Here is a 21,825-nt window from a genome sequence, read left to right on the forward strand (position 1 = left end):
GGGAATAGCAACATGACAAGGGGAGCACATCTATTTGAAGAAAACCACCTCAGTAATTTATATTCTACTAAAAGGATCACAGCTAAAGTGAAATTACTTATCAGTGGGAAACTACTACAGGTGGATGTCTACTCTGATTATCAGAGCTCTTGGCATTTATCCCTACAAAGGGGGTGGACTTCTCCCCAAGCCTAGGATGTCAAGCCTAATATGTGGCTAAGCGGAGGAGCTGTGAATGTGATTTTTCAGTCCCTTATCTGACAAGGGGCACCAATGTGTGTAAGATCTGGCTAAGGACTCATACTGTCAGTTTTATTAATTAATTATTTTACATTTGTTTACCGGGAAAGTCCGACTGGACACATGTCCTTTTTCAGCGGAGGCTCTGGGAGAAAAGCTCTACAAATATTACACATTACATTTGGACATGAAATAAGAACAGATACATTAACACATTATAAAAATAGAAGAAACAAAGAAGTTTTGCTCAATTACATCATAATCTATTAGTGACAAAAACTTATAGCGAGATGATTAGTAACATAGCAGAGTCAGAAAAAACAATAAGCACTTATTGGTACAGAAGCTTCTGTTTAGTTTGTTTTAGATAACTTCCTGAGTTTGTAGTTATAACAGTTATGGGTAGGATAACTAAAGGTTTTTAAACAGGGGTTGCCATTGAGTTACCCAACGCTGTCACAGTTACAGAGCCATGATTCTGCCAGATGTGTCTTTAGTCAACTTTTGAATTGTACTAAGGAGTTGTTAGATGTTACGTTGTTAGGTAAGGAATTCCATTTTTTTGGCAACTGAGTAGGAGAGGAGGGAAGTTCTCTCTCCATGTTTATGTAGGTATTTAAACATGTAGGACACTGTCTAGCTTCTAAGGGACTGGTAGCTGTGGAGCAAGCTCCAGGGAAGCTGCTTAAAACACACAATCAAAATCCTGAAACCCAGAGGTAAACAGACACTGGCCTAAACTCCCAATACGTACAAATCTAGGTACCATTTGTAAAATTCTGAGACCTCTCTCACAGGTAAGTAACTAAACTAGCTGCCCTTGCAGGCCACTTTAAGCCTGGCCAAATCATTTTCAAAGGTGAAAAATCAAACTTTACCTCACAGACACAGGGTACAAACAACTTAACCATTATGCCAACCCCAAACCCTTTGCATTAAGCATTAACTAATTTTTTTACAGCAGGATTTGATATGCATATAGCTGAGGAATCAGATCTGGAATGAGAAAAAAAAGTTAGGTCTTACCATAACATTTCTTCTGTCGTCAATCTTCACTTATCCTTGACTGTGGGTTCAGTTCCGTGTCTCAGAAGCGACTCTGTCATTATTCCAGCTCACTCCTTCCAAAATCTCTCCAGCTCGCCCTTACCCATAATGCTCATCTAAGGATCATTTCAGATCTAGTTTGCAAAAGATAGTGACAGACAGGAATAACAGATCACAGATCATATCTGTATTCATAAAAAGAAAAAACAAATAATCTATTGGGATAGATCCGTTTCACCAAGAAAAGACCAAAAGGCAGGGGAAAGGAGAGTGGAAATGTCAAGGATAAGTGAAGACTGACAAGACAGATAGAACATTATGGTAAGACATAGCTTCTTTATCTGATGTTGTCAATCTTCACTTAATCCTTGACAGTTGGACAGACTCCCCCAGCTACCTAAATCTTGGGAGGTCTCACAGGTATATTCCTGAGCACCATCGAACCAAATGATGCTTGTCCTCTAGAAACCAGATCCAGCTTGTAATGAGTAGCAAAGGTATACAGGGATGCCCAAGTAGCCACTGCACATATAATGTCTATAGAAGGCTCTGGAATGAAAGACTGCAGAAGTGGCTATTGCCCTCACTGAATGTGCTTTTACACGTCCTGGTAGTTGCACTCTCCTTTTGTTATAAATGACGGTTATACAGCCCTTGAGCCATTTAGCCAGAGTAACCTTAGAAACTGGTTTGCCCAGAGTAGCAGAAGAGAAGGAAATGAACAACAGATCAGATTTTCTGACTTCATATGTTCTGTGAAGGTAAAAATGTAATTCTCTATTTTCTGCATTTGCTAGATGTTCATATTCAGCCTTGTTTGAAAATTTAGAGAAAAATACTTGAAGTTGTAAAGTCTGGGTGATATTAGTCTTGGACACTTTTGTAGAAAGGAAGGATTTGTTTGCAACAACACCCAGTCATTATGAAAAATTAGGTAAGGAAGCTAGCAGGATAAGGCTTGTAAGCTCAGATATTCTCCTAACAGAAATAATAGCAATCAAAATTAAGGCTTTCCAGGATAAATACTTCAAATTGCAATTTGTGGATGGTTCACATGGGGAATTAATTACAGACTGTAGCACCAGATTCAAGTCCCAAGGCACAGAAAGGTCTTTGTATGAGGTCTAAGCATTAAGGGTCCTTTCAGAAAGACTTTACAAAATTTGTGAGACATTAGAGCTGCATCATTTATACCATCATGAAAGTTTGAAATTGCAGCTAGATGCACTCATATAGTCAAGGAGGATGCTCCTGCATCGAAATGTGATGCCAAAAACACCAAGCCCCTATCAACTGGTGCATAACATGAATCAAAATTACTCACTGTAGCCCATTTTGAAAATTTTTGCCACTTGCTGAAGTACAGTCATCTAGTTGAAGGTTTTTAGGAGGCTAGAACAATTCATTGAACTGGAAAATTAAGAGTAGTGTGCATGGCAATCATTGGAACTGGAGAGGCCATGCAGTGAGAGCTTGAGACATTGAGGATTCGGATATACTATTTCCTCCAGATAGAACAAGAAGTTTGGAGCTGGATCTAGCATCAAAGGTTGGTGAATTAGGTGAGGCTAAAGAAAGGGAAATCATATCTGTCGAGGCCGGAATGGGGCAATGAGAATTATCCTGTTCTTTGACCTGTTAGCTTTCTTTAGAAACTGGGATACGAGAGGAATCGGGAGAAAGGCGTACAATAGACTGAAAGGGCCAATCGTGAAGGACAGCATCTTTCGATGACTACTCCGGAGGAGGGATTAGGGCAAAGTAGCTGCTGCACTTGTCCAGGGGGATGCAAAAAGATCGCAGCAAGGCTGGTCCCACTGGTGGAATATCCTTTCTGCCACCAAAGGATTGAGAGACCACTTGTGAGGCACTAGGACGCTCCTGCTCAATTTGTCTGCAATCAAGTTGGAGCACCCCCAGAATATGCGTTGCAATAAAAGGCAGTTGGATGAAGTCTCCCATTGCCATACCCTGAGGGCTTCTCTACAAGGATAAAATCTGTTTTCCCCTTGCTTGTTGATGTACCAGACCACTGATGTCTGTCTGAATCACAATCATTCCCAAGGGGAGGGGGTCTTAGAATGCTTGCAATGCTAAGAGCACTGGCCTCATCTCTATAGCACTGATGTGCAAATTGCCCTCCAGCTGGGACCAAGTGCCTTGGACTGTCTTTCCCAGATAATGCCCCCCCCCCACTATCTGGGACGCATCCGTGGTCACTACGGCTTGAGGCTGAGGATGGGCAAAAGGTCGGCCCGACAAAATTTCCCTGGTGGAAGCGGTAATGAGCCAGTTGTCTAGGTAAGAAACGTGCAAAATCCTTGCAGTCTGAAGTGAACTGCTACCACTGCCATGCATTTGGTGAACAGCCTGGGGGCTGTGGTGAGACCAAAGGGCAGGACTCTGAACTGATAATGACTGGCTCCTAGCCAGAAGTACAGGAATTTTCTGTAATGCTTGCTCATTCTTATGTGATAATACACATCCTAAAGATCTACTGAGCACATTCAATCATCTTTTCCTAAAAATGGAAGTACAGACTGAATCGTAACCATCCAGAATTTGGTTTGAACTGACTTGTTCAACATACTGAGATCCAAAAACGGTCTCCAGTCCTCTATTTTCTTTGGCACTAAAAAGAATATTGAGTAAACTCTGGATCCTATTTGGTCTGGAGGGACTGCATGGATGACTCTTGTCATGCAGTTTTCGAATTTATAAGACTGCTGCATCCCTTAGACTGGGTGGAACATCTGGGATTCTCTTTGGTTGTCTGGGCTGTTTTGAAAATGGAATACTGTAACCTCTGGTTATAATCCTCTGCACCCAATTGTCCGTAGTTATGTTTAGCCAGGCAGATAGGTGCAGGGATAATCGTCCCTGACTGCTTCCAGAAGGTGGCAATCAGGCCTCCATTCAGGATCACTGATGGGAGTTACCAGGAAACAAATCCCTGGAACCCTGACTTTGTGGGTCACCTCTGCCTCGAGCGTGGCATCTTCCACTGTAACTCTCCCCTCTGCCCCAGGAGGAGACGTTGTCACGCGAGTCCTGGAAAGACCCTTAGCACTTTTTGAACCATAACTTCCAACTCCTCTGGTTCCTGGAGTAAGACCACTGAGGGGTGGGAAAAGCACACACCCAAGGCAGATAGGATCTTTCCATCCTTCTCACATCTGGCAAGGGTCTCTAACTCTGGGGCCAAAAAGGGATGTTCCGTCAAAAGGAGCATTGATGAAAGACTTGATTGTCTTCGCAAACTCACATAAGCACATCCTGGCGCATCTCCTCAGGGCTATGCCAGACCCGCTGCCCTAGCTGTCCATTCGGCTGCATGTGCAATGAGCCTCATGGGCGAATTACATACTGATTCAAGGGGTTGCCAGCTGGGAAGCTACTTCATCCTGCACTCCCTCAACTGTGGCTCCTGTCAGTGTCTAACAGCTCCTTTATCAGGTCTCGTTTTAGTCTCGTGAAACGTGCCATGAAGTTCACCCACCTGAGTGCAAAGATTGATTAAGCATAACCGCACTTCCCAAATATATCCATCATACTAGACTTTTTGTTAGGAGGATCGATAGTAGGCAGACCTCTCAACCGTTCCGAATTACTCGGTTTTTACCGAGTTTTGGGGTCCAAATGAAGGGGTGCCACAATTCCCGAGTGGCACCCCTTCAGTTCCGATTTATTTTACCTTTTTTAAACCTTTTTTAAAATTTCGCACAGTCGGAGGTGACGTCATCACGTGCGCGATGATGTCACCACCGTCAGGCTACCAGCCAGTCGGAATTGAGCTCATGGAGCTCGCACATCATTTCCGGCTGGCTGGATTTGAATTACAAGCTGGCGGGATTCGAGAAGAAAGTAACGTTTTCTGTGCAGGCAGAAACTTTTTTGTGCCACTATAGTATTTGCAAGCCGAACCCAGGATGGAATTTGGAAAGTATATGCAAGCAGCGCAGCCGAGAAGCATCAGGACAGGACGACCAAGAACAGGGGCAGAGAACACAACTGCAGTGCAGCAGACCAGCCAAGAAACATCAGGGAAGGCAAACCGACGACCGAGAAGTTGAACAGGAGTAGAATTTCAATCAGGGCAGGACGACCGAGCCGACTACTCAGGGTAAGATTGTGTGTGTTTGTGTGTGTGTGTGAAGTTAATGAAACTGTCTGGAGAGTACATATTAATTTCAGTGTGTGTGTGAGCACTTTCGCAAAACCCATGAGTCAAAATCTGGAAGTCATGTCATTGTTTCCAGATGACAAATTACTTCTCAGAGCCAGCATTCTGGAAATCCGTGTTCTGTAGCAGACAATAGATGTTAATGGGTGTTAATAGAACATTTCACTTAACATTTTTCCCCTTAAAAGAATGTATTGCTCATTAACTTTCCTAACTGCAGCTTTAAAAATTAGATTGTTATGCATATTTTCTGGGTTCCTTTTCCCTCTTTGCTTAGCAGCTATCGGCCAATAGGTCTTGAGGCCATTTGTTTCCCCATTAGACAAGCCTCTCAGAAACGAGTGGGCAAAGGTGAGAGATCAGAGATGACTGGAGGGTACATTATCTAGCAAGTCATGGAGGTTGTTTATCTCATCCACAGTGTGTCTTCCTTATCCACGAGTGTTATTACCTACATGTGGCTATGTGTAGCACATGCTGTTAGTGAGTGTAGCTAATACTCTGAGTAACGGACGACAGCAAGAGGAGTTTGTATGTAGGGAGTGTTGGACAGGTTTGTTAGTGCATATCTTTGAGCACTGTTGATTCATTTTCATTAGGAAGCTCACAACATGATTATTAACTATTTCCTTGTATTTTTAGTGAGGTAGTATGAGAGAGTTCAGTATTTACCACAGATATGGTAAAACAATTCTTAAAGAATGTGTGCCAAATCCTGTCAATGTGGAAGAGCGGAAACATGATTTTTTTTTTTTGCCAAAAAATGAGGAATGTTCCTCATAGAGGCTGAAAGTGTGTGTGTGAAAATGTCCCCTTTATAATACACCTGGTGGCTAGATGTACTCAGGCTCAAACCCTGTACACTGGGTATAGGATAAAAGAGCCTAATGTCCCTAGCCACCACTTGTGAATTTTTTGTTCTGTTCCCCATACAGTCTGTGATTTCAGGATGTTTGTGACAATTTGCTTAAGGTTGAATTTATTGATTAATGACAGGCATTTGAATTTCAGACTTCACATTCTTCAGAAAATAAATGGTAGCAATGTTCTGACTGTAGTGCACAGTCATGTGTTCAAAAGACTTGGCAGTGAAATGCATGGTGGTAACAAAGCATTTTATTCTAGCAACTTTAGCTAAATTATATGCAGTGTTTAAAACGTGTCCCTGGTTTTGGCCTTTTGCCCCCAAAAAAAAAAGCGTAAATTGAAACTGACTGCAACAAGCTGTGCAAGATGTCTATGCCTTATACTACTGTCATTCTATTTTTATATGTATATTTGTGTGTGCGTAAGTAGACTTTTATGATGGAAATGTTCTGAATTGGGCAGTTTTGTCATTACTGTTTCATGCATTTCGTTTCATTGCCTGCTGAAAAATCTTCAAATTTAAAATATGCTCTGTCAAACAAGTATGCTGTATTATAAAAGGAATATAATTAAGTCAGGAAGGTGTCAAAGAACACGTGTATGTTTCTTGTTTTGTGTGCAAGCAAAGGGCCATTGATTTGAAAACAACCCAAAGGTAATCTCAATCCACCACTGGCATGATGCATTTTATATGGATGTGATGTAGGTTTCAATGCTATTTTAATGAATGTGAGTTTTAAGGGCAGAGAAATTTTAATGCCAAGTCTATTTTCATTGTGAGACAGTATTACTTTAACAGATGTCATTTGGTGTTTGTGCATTGTGCTGTAAAGTGTAAAAATAAAATACAAATCATTGTACAAGTAAATCAGTGTGTATACACTAATGTTTATGGTAAATGGGGCAAAATAGCCAGGTAATGGGACATAGGAATGGTTGCAGGGAGAACTCTGGTGCCATATTTTGGTTGTCTGTTCTTCATTTTGCAGGAAAGTTGGTATCCCACAATTCCATGGGAGTGGGCGGGGTTACATAATTATGTATGCAAATTTTATGTTAAACAGCATACAGATTTGTACCTATTTTTCATGGGCCTTGTCCAGATTTTTGATAATACAAGGTTGAGAGGTATGATAGTAGGACATTCATCAGCAAGTTCCTTTTTAGTGGCAGCTGCAACCATCATGGCATCTGCTGGTATCCCTTTAGTCTAATGTGGATGATGGTCAGGGCTGACAAAATGTGGTCTGGCCTCTTGGGGACTGGCTCAATAGTATCAGGAATCTTCCAAGCATGCTGTTCAATCAGTTTAATTAGATCGTCAGCTGGTGGAGAGATCCAAGAGGTAGATGGTCGGGCATAGAAAGCCTGCAGGTATACAGATTCCTCAGAGGATGGTTGATGGGAAGTCCAGCCATCCCTCAGCTTCAGGATTTCTAAAATGTCTCCAAATGAGATGTCTTCTGGGGGTGACCTTGGGGAACCTTCCCCTTCATCAAAATCAGTATCTTTGGTGTAAGACTCTCTGGGGGAGTCCAACTGCTTCCTCTTGCACTTTCTTTTCAGGGCCACTTCCATGGGACGGGCCAGAGAGGTGTCTGAACTGAACATAACAGTCATGATAGAATCCTGATGTTTCGGTGCTCCCTATCCCAGGTCAGAGGCTGGAGGTTGCTCTGGGCGAGGGAGCACCGAGGAAGCCACCTCCAAAGCCAGAGTTCAGTTCACATGTGCCAATGAGTATTGACAGTTCTGACAACACCAGAGTGCATATATGCTCCCCGGAACTGGCTTTGAAGCTTCGACTCTAAGAGGTCTCCAGACCTGAACAGCTCAAGGTATTTGCTGGTGGCAAAGATGAAGATCTGATCAGCACCAACACAGTCGAAACCGGGACTGTCAGTGCCAGGAACTCTGAAAGCTCAGTTGGAGTTGGAGGAGGAACAAAAACTGGTGAAGAAACCCCCTCACTGCCAGGAGCTGGTCCACCCGCCTCATAACATCAAACTCCGTAAGGCTCTTGGTGGAATGGATTGAATAGACCAACGGGGATCTAGGTCTTTCCAAGAAAGGGCTTGGAGGTCAGTCTAGAAAAGGGTCTACTGATGGGAGTATCTTGTTTGGGGCTTGTCTTTAAATAAAAATTCTGTAGGTTCTGGAGCAGATGGAACAGAGGACTGAGAAGGCACCAAAGACACCATGTCTGAAATGACTGTCAGAGTCGATATAATCGGTCCAGAAGCTTGCACCAATGGCACCAGATGTTCAAGTTAATTCCTCTTTTTGTTCTGAAGAAATTATGGAACCTGGGAAGTTTTGATGAGTTTAACAGGTGGTGCTAACGAAACTGTCTGAACTGAACAGCTCCTCTTCTTAGATCACTCATGTTTCCTGGAAGAGGAAGAAGGGGAGCTGACATCAGTTTTAGACTTTGAAGATGCAGATATGGCCTCGTCGAAATCACACTTTAAGAGGCCATCAGAATCAACTTATTTTTTTCTTTCTACACGGGCCTGGTGACTGAAGCTGTGACAAACACCACAGTCTTCTTGAAGATGCACCAGGCTCAACCAGTAGACTCAAAGATTGCCCATCAGAATTCGGTAATTTTCTATCACACTTATGGCATCTTTTGGAGCCAGAAGTTCCTTTAGCTTTCTTTGTCATATCAGAAGGCACACGCACCCACACAGACAAAGGAGGCAAGCTAAAGTTTTTTTTTTTTTTTTTTTTATATAAAGGTAGAATAGAAAGAAAGAAACATACCAACAAAGGTATGGAACGATTACCATAGTGGTAAGTAGACAGAAAAAGTACCAACACTGGTACTGAAAGTTTACCGTAAAGTAGACAGAGAAAGTGAAAGCAAAGAGACTACCAATTATAATATTAAGAAAAAAAAAACACTAAGAGAGCTGAGTAAGCCACAAGAAAATCAGGAACAAGAGAGAAGGGTTTTTAATAAAAGAAAACTTAACAGTTCTAGATGAAAAACAATTGCTCGAGAGTTGACAGAAAAATGCGTCTGTCACTAAAAGCGGCAAACAAGATCTGAGGTAATCCTTAGAAAAGCATTATGGGTAAGGTTGAGCTTGAGAGATTTTTGAAGGAGCAAGCTGGAATAACGGCAGAGTCGGGTCCAAGATACCAAACCCACAGTCAAGGATTAAGTGAAGCCTGACAACATCAGATTACATGTTTAAAAGTCTGTCTGCCTTTTTATAGGTTCATAGGTTTATACTAGGCTATCTGCCCCAAGGCATTTATAAGCCTAGCCCGAATTTTTGTGGCTTACGCCACCCCTTATATGAAAAAATACTGTACCCATTAGTTTGTTGTGCCTCTGTCCAACAGTGACACAGAGATGATTCCCGGGGTAAACCTACGATCTCCCATCCACAGGTCAAGATTTCTCTTGAACAGAGCCAGCGAGGTGCTCTGCCTCACATGGACCGGGACTCTATTCCACAGCATAGGGAGTCTCTGAGTGATAAATCTATCCCTCCAGCACGTCCTATTTATATCCGTGCTAAGGTTTAAGTCGCTTGCTCTAGTGGTTTTGGTGGATTTGGATTTTTTGAGGTGGAGCATGTCCATTAATTCCGGGTTGGACATGGCCTTGTATGTCAGGCACATGTCACCTCTGAGCAGACGGTATGCGACTGAATAGAGCTGGAGTTTCTTCAATCTGGCAGCATATGACAGATTTTGGAGTCCCTTTATCCTTTTAGTGAGAAACTTTTGGTGAGAAACTTTTGGGGTCTCTCCAATTGCTGCAGATGTCGGGCGAGATACATCCCGAATGGGGCACTGTACTCGATCATTGGTCTGATAAGTGAAGAGTACAGGGGAACAATGACCTCACTAGATCTGGATGTGAATCCCTTCATGATCAGGTGGGCAATGTAGAAGGTCTTTCTAACCACTTTAGCAATGTGAGTGTCAAAAGAAAGGCCACTGTCAACCTGGGTCCCCAGGTCCCTGATAACCTCTTCTGTGCTTAGTGGATTGCCACCTATATGGTAGCTTGGGGTTACCTTGTTTTTCCCGAAGGGTATGACTATACATTTTTTGGCATTTAACTTCAGGCCATGGCTCTGGCACCAGCTATCTGTTTCCGTGAGTCCCTTCTGAAGGATATCCGTGTCCGATGCACTTTCCACTATGGCCCAGTTTGCAGTCGTCTGCAAACTTTGTCAGCAAAGACCTCCCATGTTGGCCTGTACTTCTGAGAAGTAGATGCCGAACAATAGGGGAGCCAAGGACCGAGCCCTGTGGGACACCACTTGTGACCGGCTTGGAGTCTGACATAGCGCCAGCAACTCTAACCCTGTGGGTTCTGTCCTTAAGCCAGTTTGCAACCCATCTTGTGACATATGGGTTTACATTTAAGCTGGTAAGTTTTTACAATACCTGAGTGGGGTATTGTGTCGAAAGCCTTTGCAAGGTCAAGGTAGGCTGTATGGACTGCCTTTCCCTCATCAATGGCCTTGGTGACTGTTTCTAAGAAGTCGACCAAGTTCAAAAGGCATGATCTTCCCTTGTGAAGCCAAACTGGGTCGGGTCCAATGTCTGCAAGTCCCTATATCTTTGTTTATGAGCTCCATTATGATCCTCTCCATAGCTTTGCAGACTAGACTTGTTAAGCTTATGGGGCGGTAATTACCAGGGTCCGTAGAGGCACCACCTTTGTGGAGTGGGACCACAGTTGCCGTCGCCACTCCTTGGGCACGTATCCTGTGGTAAGGCTGAGATTAAACAGCTGCCTTATGTGCAGGTTTAATTCCTCATTTAGCTGTGTAGCACACAGCCGGGGACACCATCCGGTCCCATTGATGCTGTGTTTTTAGCTTTAGAGAGAGCAGCTTTCACCTGCGCATTTGAGATGTCTGGGAGGCTACACTCCGCTGGGATAGTTATCTCTCCTTTAGTGGGGGGGGGGGGTGAAGTTTGCACTGAACCTGTCTGCCAGTATGTTGGCAATGTCTGTGGGTTCAGTGATTTTTGTATCATTTTGGACTAATTCTGGGCATATCTGGGAGTTTCCACCCAGGTTCCTAACATAGCTGAAAAAGGCCTTATGATTGTCCTTTGAATCCATGGTAATTTTTCTCTCAAAATTGGCCTTAGTTGATTTTATGAGTGCTCGTATTTTTTTACTAATAATGATCAGGGTGACTTCCTTTTATGGATTTTGTTCTATCATGTAATAGCTTTCTCCTCTTATTGTAAAGTTTGTTAATGGCTGGGGTCCACCAGACTGGACGTTTGCCCTTTGTGGAAAGAGTCTTGGTTTTATTTGGGATTGCCTGATCCATGCAGTCCTGGAGGTGTTCATAGAAGGCATTTGTAAGGGCTTCCAGCTTGGGTTGTGGTTTCCACTGTCTCAGGGGCCTTGAAGGATACCACACCAGTCTTGAGTAGTGTGAAGTTTGCTTTAGAGAAGTTCTTCACTGTGGTCTTTTTGTTTGGGGTGGGGGGATGTTGATTTCCAGTGAGTTTAGTTTATGATCAGATCTCACCAATGAGGGATATACTTCCGGTGTGGAGCATTTTGTCCCCATGTTTGTGATAATGAGATCTAGTATATTTTCTCCTCTCGTGGGAACAGTGACTAGCTGTTCCATGGCATTTGAATTTATGAACTCCAGGAACCGTTGGGCTAGAAAGTTAGGGCTTGAGTAATGTTCCCAGTCTATATTCGGGTAGTTGAAGTCACCCAATATGATGGTGTTTGGAGATGCATTTATACCCTCCAGTGTCTTCAGGAAGGCTGTGTGGTGTTCCTGAGTTTGAGAGGGTGGCCTGTAGCATGCTACAATTTGTAGAGCAGTTTTGCCTATGGTTAGTTGCACCTGGATGGTTTCAAGCTTGTGCGTTGCCACCAACCTGGAGGTGTGGGTATCCTTTATGAATATGGATACACCCCCTCCTTTTGTGGTGTGGTCCGGGTTTTGGGGCCGAAATGCATGATATGAGGTAAAACCTAATAGTGCCGGGGTGCTCTCAGGAGCCTTGAACCAGGTTTCAGTTACAGCACAGACATCGATGTTCTCCATACTGAGAAGGGCCTCGAGTGCGTGCATTTTGAGATTTAGACTTCTGGCATTGAGCAGCATTACCCTCAGTTTCTTCCCATTTTTGTTTTCTAGGGTGGTAGGTTTAGAATTTGAGCCTTGCCTAAAAAAGGCACTATAGGGGTGGCAAGAGCCTTAGCCAATATCCGAATCCCAGGGTGACAGGTGCAAGCTGTCCCTTGCAGCGTGGCTTGTCAAGCATGTCATCCCAGGCAGACAGACACTGGATCACCTTTGAATGACACCAGACATTAAGCCAATTGCTAAAGCTGATCATCTTGTCTCTATATTGTGGCATCATTCTTGGTGAAGGAAGGATACTGCTCAGGGTTATGGTCATACCTGCCTGGGCTACATAATCAGAGAGCTCCTCTATGTCTCTTTTCATGTAGTCCAGGGAGGTACATCTCAGGTCGTTCACACCAGCATGGACAATGACTGTGTCATATTTGTACTTGCCGTGGAGTGACCCCAGTGCTTGTGTTATGTGGCGGATTCTAGCGCCCGATAGGCAGCTTACTGTGACCCTCTCCTTGTTCAGCCTGGTGAGTGGGACGACAGTGTGTCTGACTATGGAGTCACCTATGACAAGTATGTTTGGTGTTGTATTTGGCTTTAAGGGCTGTGACTGCTTTGCACACTGCTTTTGTGGTTTATGTGTTGCTTGTGGGGTGTCTTGAGGTAGCAGTTGTTTGGGTGTCTGCTTTGGAGGCCTCTGCTGTTTAGGTAAATTTTTACTCAGAGCCTCCGAGTATGTCTTTGTGTGTTTATGTGTTTGATTCAGTGGTGTGGTAGCATTATGTGAGGCTGGTTTTGTGGTGTGTGTAGTTGCCTTCTCCTCCTGTCTGGTCTTGCCAGTCCTGAGTTGAGAGAGCTCAGCCTCCAGTTTGGCTAAATAGCTGCATCTCTCGCAAGTATTTGTGTTAAGTGGGAGGAGGAGAGGGTTGTCTGTGTACATGAGGCAGTTATAACATTGCCTCAAGATTCCCAGATTCACCAGCTGGACCGGAGAGGAGATTGACAACTGACCTTTGGACATGCTAGTATAATATTGGGAATTCCTTAATAATTGAAAACAAGGGCCAGTGGGGAGTGAGGGTGTAGTGCTTTTAATTTTTAGTGCTGACTTATATAATTGCTTTAGTGAGCAAGTGCCAGGTAACTTGAGTGCAATGTGTTACAAGTAACTAAATGCAAAACGACAAACAGTAACTTTCTTTCAAGTGAAACAAGGAAATAAGTACAGTAAGCAATGCAGATATCACTAGTGATCCACAGAAGCGCTGAGAAGCCACGTATTAGGTGGAATTAGCTTCCAGGGAAATAACAAGCAAACAAACAACAAGCATATAAACAAAGCTAGATTCAGCAGGCCTGGATCTAGTCTATGCTAGAGCAAACAAGGTGTACCAATTTCAGTAAGATACAGTTCAAATATTCAGGCACTATAAACCCTTAACCAGAAATTCCCAGCTCAGAAGGGCAGAGTCCAGCCTCTTCTCCCACAAGATTGCAGACCACGAACCTTCTTAATGTAAAATAACTGGCCTGAAGCCCAAGTGCCTAAACCAGAACTAATACACTTGGACACTGGGCACTCAATCAGCAGTTCCCAACTTAGATGGATGAAAGCTACCTGTCCTGCCACCACAGTGCTTGCCACAAACCTTCCTAATGTAAAACAACTGGTCTGAAGCCCAAGTGCTTAATCCAAAAGGCTTAGAATGATAGCTACACTTTAATAAAGTTGCAACCAAGCAGTAATAAATACAATTGAATACTTTAGAGAATGTCTGGATTAGTGCTCAAGTTACACAAACAACGCTAGATCCAGCAGGCTCGAATCCAGTCTATGCCACAGCAAACAAGGCGCACCAACTTCAGTAAGAAGCAGTTCAGATATGCATGCACTATAAGCCTTTAACCAGAAATTCCCAGCTCAGAAGGGCAGAGTCCAGCCTCTCCTCCCACAAGAGTGCAGACCACGAACCCTCAATGTAAAATAGCAGGCCTGAAAGCCCAAGTGCTTAAACCAGAATTAATACACTTTTAGAATAACAGACACTGAGCCCTCAATCAGCAGTTCCCAACCTAGAAGGATGTAAGCTACCTGTTCTGCCACAACAGTGCAGACCACAAACCCTCTCAGTGCAAAACAACTGGTCCAAAGCCCAAGTGTTTAAACCAAAAGGCTTAGAATGAGTTACACCAAGCAGTAATAAATACAATTGAGTATTTTTAAGATGATGCAAAAGTAAAATGAAGTAGGTAGAAACACAAGTACAGTAAAAACAGATTTTTTTTTTTTTTTTTTTATCTGAACAAGTGCTGAGATCAAAGAAACAGATTTGAGAGCTGAAACTAGAAAACTGGCTAGTTATAAGGAAAAAAAAAAACAAGCTAGAAGGCTTCCCTCAAACACAGAAGGGCTTGGGGGCTCAGAAGCCTACAAATAGTCTATACCACTTAACAGGAAAGGCAGGAAATGAGCTTAATTTTTTTTGTCAGTTTCCCAGATGCTCTCTTTGTACACAGTAGGAGTGCCTGAAATCAGAATATGATCTCACTGCACTCAGTTGAGTGAGCAAATGAGATGAGCCCAGAGGCAGGCTGAGGGGCGGGCAGTTTCAAGGCCACTAAGATTAACACCAAGACAAAACCAGGGAGCGAGGGTGGGAATAACTGAAGAGCAGAAAAACTGCCAGCTCAGTTAAAATTCCTTCAACACAGTTTAAATCAAATTAAATACTGTATTTTTTTTTTTTTAAAGTGCAGATAAAGGTACTTTAGGGAGATGAAGGTCCAAAGCAATGTTAGTTATAGCCCCATATCAGTACATAAAACAGAAAAGCATTTGGTAGATTTCACAGGTCTTAAAATATTTTGTCAAGACCAATCACATATGCTTTCCCATGACTACACAAATGCAATCTTCAGGTAGACTGTCAGGCATATTTGCAGGCCAATAACAAACATCCTCCAAAGTTGGTAAAATAGGAGGAATAGCAAGCATACCTCTCAACCTCTCAGTGTAAGAAACCTGGACAAAGTCAAAAATACTAGGGGGACAAAGGTCTAAACAAGGGGACAATTTTTAAATCTCACCATATCCAATAGAACCAAGATGCTCTCCTCCAAAAAAAAAAAAAAAAAAGGACGCCAATCTGGTGGTCCCCTGCCATAAATAAACTCTACAACAGAAGAAGGAAAGATTGGGAGGTTGGCATAATGGTTAAGGTGTTTACCTTACAAGTACAAGGTGCCGGGTTTGATTCTCACATGGGGTAACTAGCTAGGCTTAAAATGGCCCACAAGGGCAATTAGCCTAGTAGTAATCTATGAACCTAATCTATGAACCTATGAACTGTTGAGAAATAAAGTGAAGTCCCAAGACTGGAAAAACTCCCTTATCAGTCTCAACAAAAATTTGAGAGTCCTCATCAAATCCTCTAAAGCTAGCTATGAAAACAGAATTGCAGCAGATAGTAAAGAGAGCCACAAGGCCTTCTATAGTTATGTAAAGAATCTCCACGGCAATATCCAGATTTGCTCGGAGCTGATGTACAATGGCACCTCCTATACAGAGACAACCGATATTGCCAATATACTGGCAGACAGATTCAGTGCCAACTTTACCCCTCTCTCCCCCACCAAAGGACAAATCACAATATCAGTAGATTGCCAGGCACCCAGTATTACTGCTGCACAGGTTAAAACAGCACTGTCCAAGGCCAAGAATACAGCTTCTATGGGACCGGACAATATCACTGGCTGTGTTCTACAAGAACTGCAGAGTGAACTGGCACCTCAGGCTTTGCCCCTACCGAATGACGCACTGCTATAGTCATCCCTCTCCACAAAGGAGTGACTACAGACCCTGGGAACTATTGCCTCATTAGCCTGACAAGTCTGATATGCAAAGCTATGGAACACATCATGGACCTAATAAACAAAAATATAGGGAACCTCCAAACTCTGGATCCCACACAGTTTGGTTTCGTGAAGTGTACATCATGCCTGCTCAACCTGGTCGACTTCTTTGAGTCAGTTACCAGAGCGGTGGATGAAATCAAGGTGGTTCATATAGCCTACCATGATCTGGCCAAGGCCTTTGATACCATTCCCCACTCAGGAATCATAGAAAAACTCACCAAGTTAGGCATCAACCCCTATATCACTAGATGGGTTGCAAACTGGCTCACAGATAGAATCCACAGTGTGAAACTAGCGGACTACAAGTCAGACTGTCGACCAGTCACAAGTGGAGTCCCCCACAGGGTTAGGTCCTCTGCTGTTTATCTACTTCTCTGAAGTCCAGGCCAACATGAAGGGACTCTGGCTGAAAAGGTTTGCAGACTATTGCAAGTTGGGAGCTATTATGAACTCCCCAAGTGATGTTGACATCTTAGAGAAAGGCCTCACTGAGACCAACGACTGGTGTTAGAACCATGGCCTTAAGCTCAATGCCAAAAAATGTGTCATCATCCCCTTTGGGAAAAACCCGGTTCCCATGAATTACCACATCGATGGTAGGCCACTGAACACAGAAGGCGTCATAAGAGATATCTGGGAAAAAGAAGTTATGTCCTTACCATAACGTTCCATGTGGAGTGTTCATCTCGCCTTTGTTCTTACACATGGGTTCGGAGCCGATCCTCGGCTCCGTGTCGGCCGCTTGCAAGCTCTGCATCGAGAAGAAGCTCGAGACAACCTAATACCCACAATCCCCCTCTGCCTTTACCTCAGATCTAGTTTGCAAGCAAACCAGCAGTCAGAGAGAGAAACACTCATGCCAATATCACATATGCACAGAAACTAAGAGTCTATATATATACATACATATATATATATATATATGTCAACATATATACAACAACTGCAATGCAGAAGCAGAATGCCCCAGACCAGGCACCAAACTGAATGTTCTTCCTAGGGGTGGGAGGGTGGTAATGTAAGAACAAAGGCGAGATGAACACTCCACATGGAACGTTATGGTAAGGACATAACTTCTATATGTGATAGTGTTCAATCTCGCCATTTGTTCTTACACATGGGTAGCGTCCCTAGCTCCTTGTTCCTGAGGAACTCACGGAAGGACGTTCTTGAGCACAGTGGAACCAAAGGTTGCCCTGTCCCTAGAAACCTTGTCTACCTTATAATGAGAAATGAATGTATGTGGTTTAGACCAAGTAGCAGCCGCACAAATAGCGTCTAGTGGTAGGCGAGCTGCATGAGCCAGGGATGTAGACACTGACCTTGTGGAATGTCCTTTGGGTTTGTGCACAAGAGTTTGATCTGAAGAATCATAGACATAGATGATACAATCAGTTAACCACTTAGAAAGAGTTCTTTTAGTAACCGCTACTCCTTTTCTGTTATCAGCAAAGGCTACAAAAGGTTGATCAGATTTCCTGTGATCCTTTGTTCTATCCAAGTAAAACCTTAGTTGTCTGTGGACATCTAATTTGTGTAACATATACTCCATTTTATTGGAGTGATTCTTGAAGAAAGTGGGTAATTCAATGGACTGATTAATATTGTTAATAGAACAAACTTTAGGAAGGAAGGATGAATTAGTGCGAAGAGAAACTCTGTCAGAGTGAAAGATCAAATAAGGGTGTTTAATGGAGAGAGCTTGAAGTTCAGATACTCGCCTAGCGGATGTAATGGCTACCAAAAGAGAGTCTTCCACGACAAAAATTTCAATGGGCAAGAGGAGGCTAGTTCAAAGGGGGCAGCATCAACTTAGATAATAATAAGTTTAGACTCCAAGGTGGCGTAGGAGATCTAATTGGTGGTCTAATATGAAAAGACCCTTTTAAAAGGCTTTACAAAGTCTGTGGGCCATAACAGGAGCCCCACATTCTTCCACATGGAAATTAGAAATGGCAGCCAATTGAACTCTTAATGTGGCAGGAGAAGCACCCTGATGGAACAATTCTGTTAAAAACTCTAATATTTTATTCAAAGGAGCTATAACAGGGTCCACTTGCTGTGTATTTGCCCAGAATACAAAGCTTCCATTTACTAGTATATGTTTTAGTAGTGGAAGCTTTATGAGAAGCCACTAATATATTCTGAACTGCAGGTGAAAGAAGATCAGACCTGGCTAAGTTGGGAATTGGAGCAGCCAAGCTGCTAGATGGAGGGACAAGAGCGGGGCGTGCGGAGCCCGTGACCAGTGAGTCAATAGATCTGGCTCTGGGTCCAGGATCCAGGGTCCCGAATGCAGTGTGTCATGAGGAAGGGGAACCAAATTTGACGAGACCAGAATGGGGCAATGAGGATTATTGTCCTGTGTAGGTTGTTGGCTTTCTGGAGAAACTTTGAGATCAAGGGAAAGGGAGGAAATGCGTACAGGAGACCCGGGGGCCAATCGTGAGTCAGTGCGTCCCTGGGGACTTCCCCTGGAGGGGGTAATAGGGCAAAGTAGCTCCTGCATTTGGCGTTCATTGGAGACGCAAACAGATCGCAGGAAGGCTGGCCCCACGTGCGAAAAATCTTTTTCGCAACTGACTGTTTTAGGGACCACTCGTGCGGTAACAGTATTGCTCTGCTCAGCCTGTCGGCTATGACGTTGGATGACCCCGGGATGTGCGTTGCTATCAGAAAGCGACCCGTGGACTCCGCCCATTGCCAGATTCTCATGGCCTCTCTGCATAGCTGATAGGACTTGGTTCCCCTTGCTTGTTTATGTACCAGACTACAGACATGTTGTCCGTCTGAACTGCAATAGTTCCCAGAGGAAGAAGGGGAGCAAAGTGTTGCAACGCTAGAAACACTGCCCTCAACTCTAGAACATTGATGTGCAGATTGTACTCTAAATTGGTCCATTCGCCTTGGACTGTCTGTCCCTGAAAGATGCCCCCCCACCCTATCAGGGAAGCGTCCGTGGTCACCGTAGCTGTCGGAGTGGGTAGCACAAATGGTCTGCCCTTGGAAAGGTTGCAAGTCTGAAGCCACCAGTCTAGGTGTGATTTGCATGTGTTCGTTATAAAAATCTCGTGTGTCAGAGGTAGTTGTTGGAACGACCATTGTGCAAACAGTAGCCATTGTTGGACTCTCATGTGCAGTCTTCCCAAGGGTATTGCAATAAGAGAAGCTGACATGAGTCCCAAAACCTTCAGTACCAGTTTTGCTGGGGATTTCCTGGACAAAAGAAGACGACGTATGTGAGTCTGAAGTGAAAGTATCCTTTCTGGAGGAAGTCTTAGAATTAACTGATGTGTATCTAATTCCGCTCCTATGAATAAGATACGCTGTGATGGCTGTAGTAAGGATTTTCGAAGTTTACGGAAATTCGAGGTGAACACACAGTTGAAGAGTGTAGTCTCTGGCCTGTACTAGTTGACGCTGGGTGGTGGCAGAAAGGAGCCAGTCGTCCAGATACAGAAACACCTGGAATCCTAGGCGTCTCAAGTGAGATGCTACCACTGCCATGCATTTGGTGAAGACCCTGGGGGCTGAGGTTAGACCAAAGGGCAGGGCTCGAAACTGAAAGTGACTGGCACCCAGCCGGAAGCGCAAATGATCTCTGGATGCCCTGGCCATTTTGATGTGGTAGTATGCATCCTTCAGATCTATTGAGCACATCCAGTCGTCCTTCTGTAAGAATGGAAGGATCGATTGAAGCGTGACCATTCGGAACTTTTCTTTCTTGACGAAGGTATTGAGGTCGCTTAGGTCCAGAATGGGCCTCCAGTCCCCTGTTTTCTTTGGAACTAAAAAGAACCTTGAGTAAGTTCCAAATCCTCTTTGGTCCGCTGGGACTGGTTGGATGACTCTTTTTCTAGCAGCTTTGAAATTTCTATAGCTGCTGGCTCTCGCAGATGGGGCGCACATCTGGGAGTCTTTTCTTTGGAATGGGATAGGATAGAAATGGTATATTGTAACCTCTGGTAACCACGCTTTTTACCCACTTGTCTGTAGTTATGTTTTGCCAGGCCTGAGGGTATAAAGCTAAGCAACCCCTGACTGCCTCCAGAGCAGGACAGTCGGGCCTCCTCTCAGGAGTGCTGGAAAGGTTTACCAGGGAGTGTATCCCTGTCACCTTGATTCTGCGGACCCCCTCTGCCGCCAGGGCGGCGTCTTCCACCTCTGCCTCCTCCTCTGCCTCTAGAAGGGGCATCATCCTGTGTGCTTGGGAAAGATCCTTGGGGTTTTCGAAACCACATTTTTCCACCACGTTGCCCTTTGGGGTACGGTCTGGATGGGGTGGAAAAACGGACTCCGACAGCAGACAGAGTCTTTCCCTCCTGCTCACACCGGGTAAGGGTCTCCTTTACTTTGGGGCCAAAAAGAGTGGCACCGTCAAATGGGGCGTTAGTAAAGGAAGACTTGAAGGCTTCCGCAAATGAACATAAGCGCATCCAGGATTGTCTGCGAAGAGCAATCGCTGAAGCTGCTGCCCTACTCGAACCTTCGGCTGCGTAAGATATCAGCCTCATGGACGAGTTCACAATGGATGTAAGGGTATTAAGTTGCGCTGTCACTTTCTCTGAGACAGCAGCATCTGTAGTAGCCTGGAGGGTATCTCCCAACTCTTTGACTAGATCCCTCTGTAGTCGTGTAAAGTGGGTCAAATAGTTCAGGGATCGCATGGAAAAAGCCACTGAACTATAAATCCGCCTCCCATACCTGTCCATCGTACTACAATCTTTATTAGGGGGATGGACAGATGAGGAAGATTCCGACATCTCCTTTTTCGTGGCCGCTGCCACCACCATAGCGTCCACTGGAACTCCTTTTGTCAAGTAAGCTTTGTCCTGGGGTGCAGTGATATACTTATTAGGCTTCCTAGGGACTGGTTCCACTGTGTCAGGAGCCTCCCACGCCCTTCGAGCAATAAGTTCCATTAATTCATCGAAGGGCGGAGTGACCCAGGAGGAGGAAGGGCGAGCACCAAATGCCTTCAGCAAGACTGACTCATCCTCAGAAGGGGGAAGGGACTGCCAGTCACCTCTCTGTTTCAGGATCTCCAATAGGTCAGAAAAAGAGACATCTTCTGAAGGTGACTTAAGGGACCCTTCTGACTCATCCAAGTCAGTATCGGATGTCAAAGATTCTTGTGGAGAATCTAAGTGTCTCCTCTTACACAATCTTTTCCTAGGAACTTCTTCGTGGGGAGCATCCGAAGAAGCCTCCGAGGAAGAGGGGGCACCCTCCAGGGGTGGCTGAGACACCGGTGCTCGACGCTTGGATGTAGCTGTGGGTGCAGAGGAGGATAACGGCCCTTTATGGGGAGGAGAGGTTGCTTCTACTGATGTGGTTGTCTGGGTAGACAACACCTTCCCTCATGAGATTGAAGGCCCCCGGGTCCCGAGTCGAAGAATCTCCCAGTTCCGAGGAAATGGGAAGAATCCCCGAGACAGGCACCGAAGGCATCGACCCCGAGGACGGAGCCGAATCGAT

General features: G+C 44.3%; 1 protein-coding gene across 1 annotated transcript in view; it reads right to left on the reverse strand.

Annotated features, from left to right (window-relative positions):
- The window catches only part of TOMM34 (translocase of outer mitochondrial membrane 34), an 843,921-nt gene that overhangs the window by 207,972 nt on the left and 614,124 nt on the right, over positions 1–21,825 (reverse strand). The gene's annotated exons all lie outside the window — the stretch shown is intronic.

The sequence above is a fragment of the Protopterus annectens genome, chromosome 12.part0 (genome assembly GCF_019279795.1).
Source record: "Protopterus annectens isolate FY-2018-M chromosome 12.part0, PAN1.0, whole genome shotgun sequence".
NCBI classification, from domain to species: Eukaryota; Metazoa; Chordata; order Ceratodontiformes; family Protopteridae; genus Protopterus; species Protopterus annectens.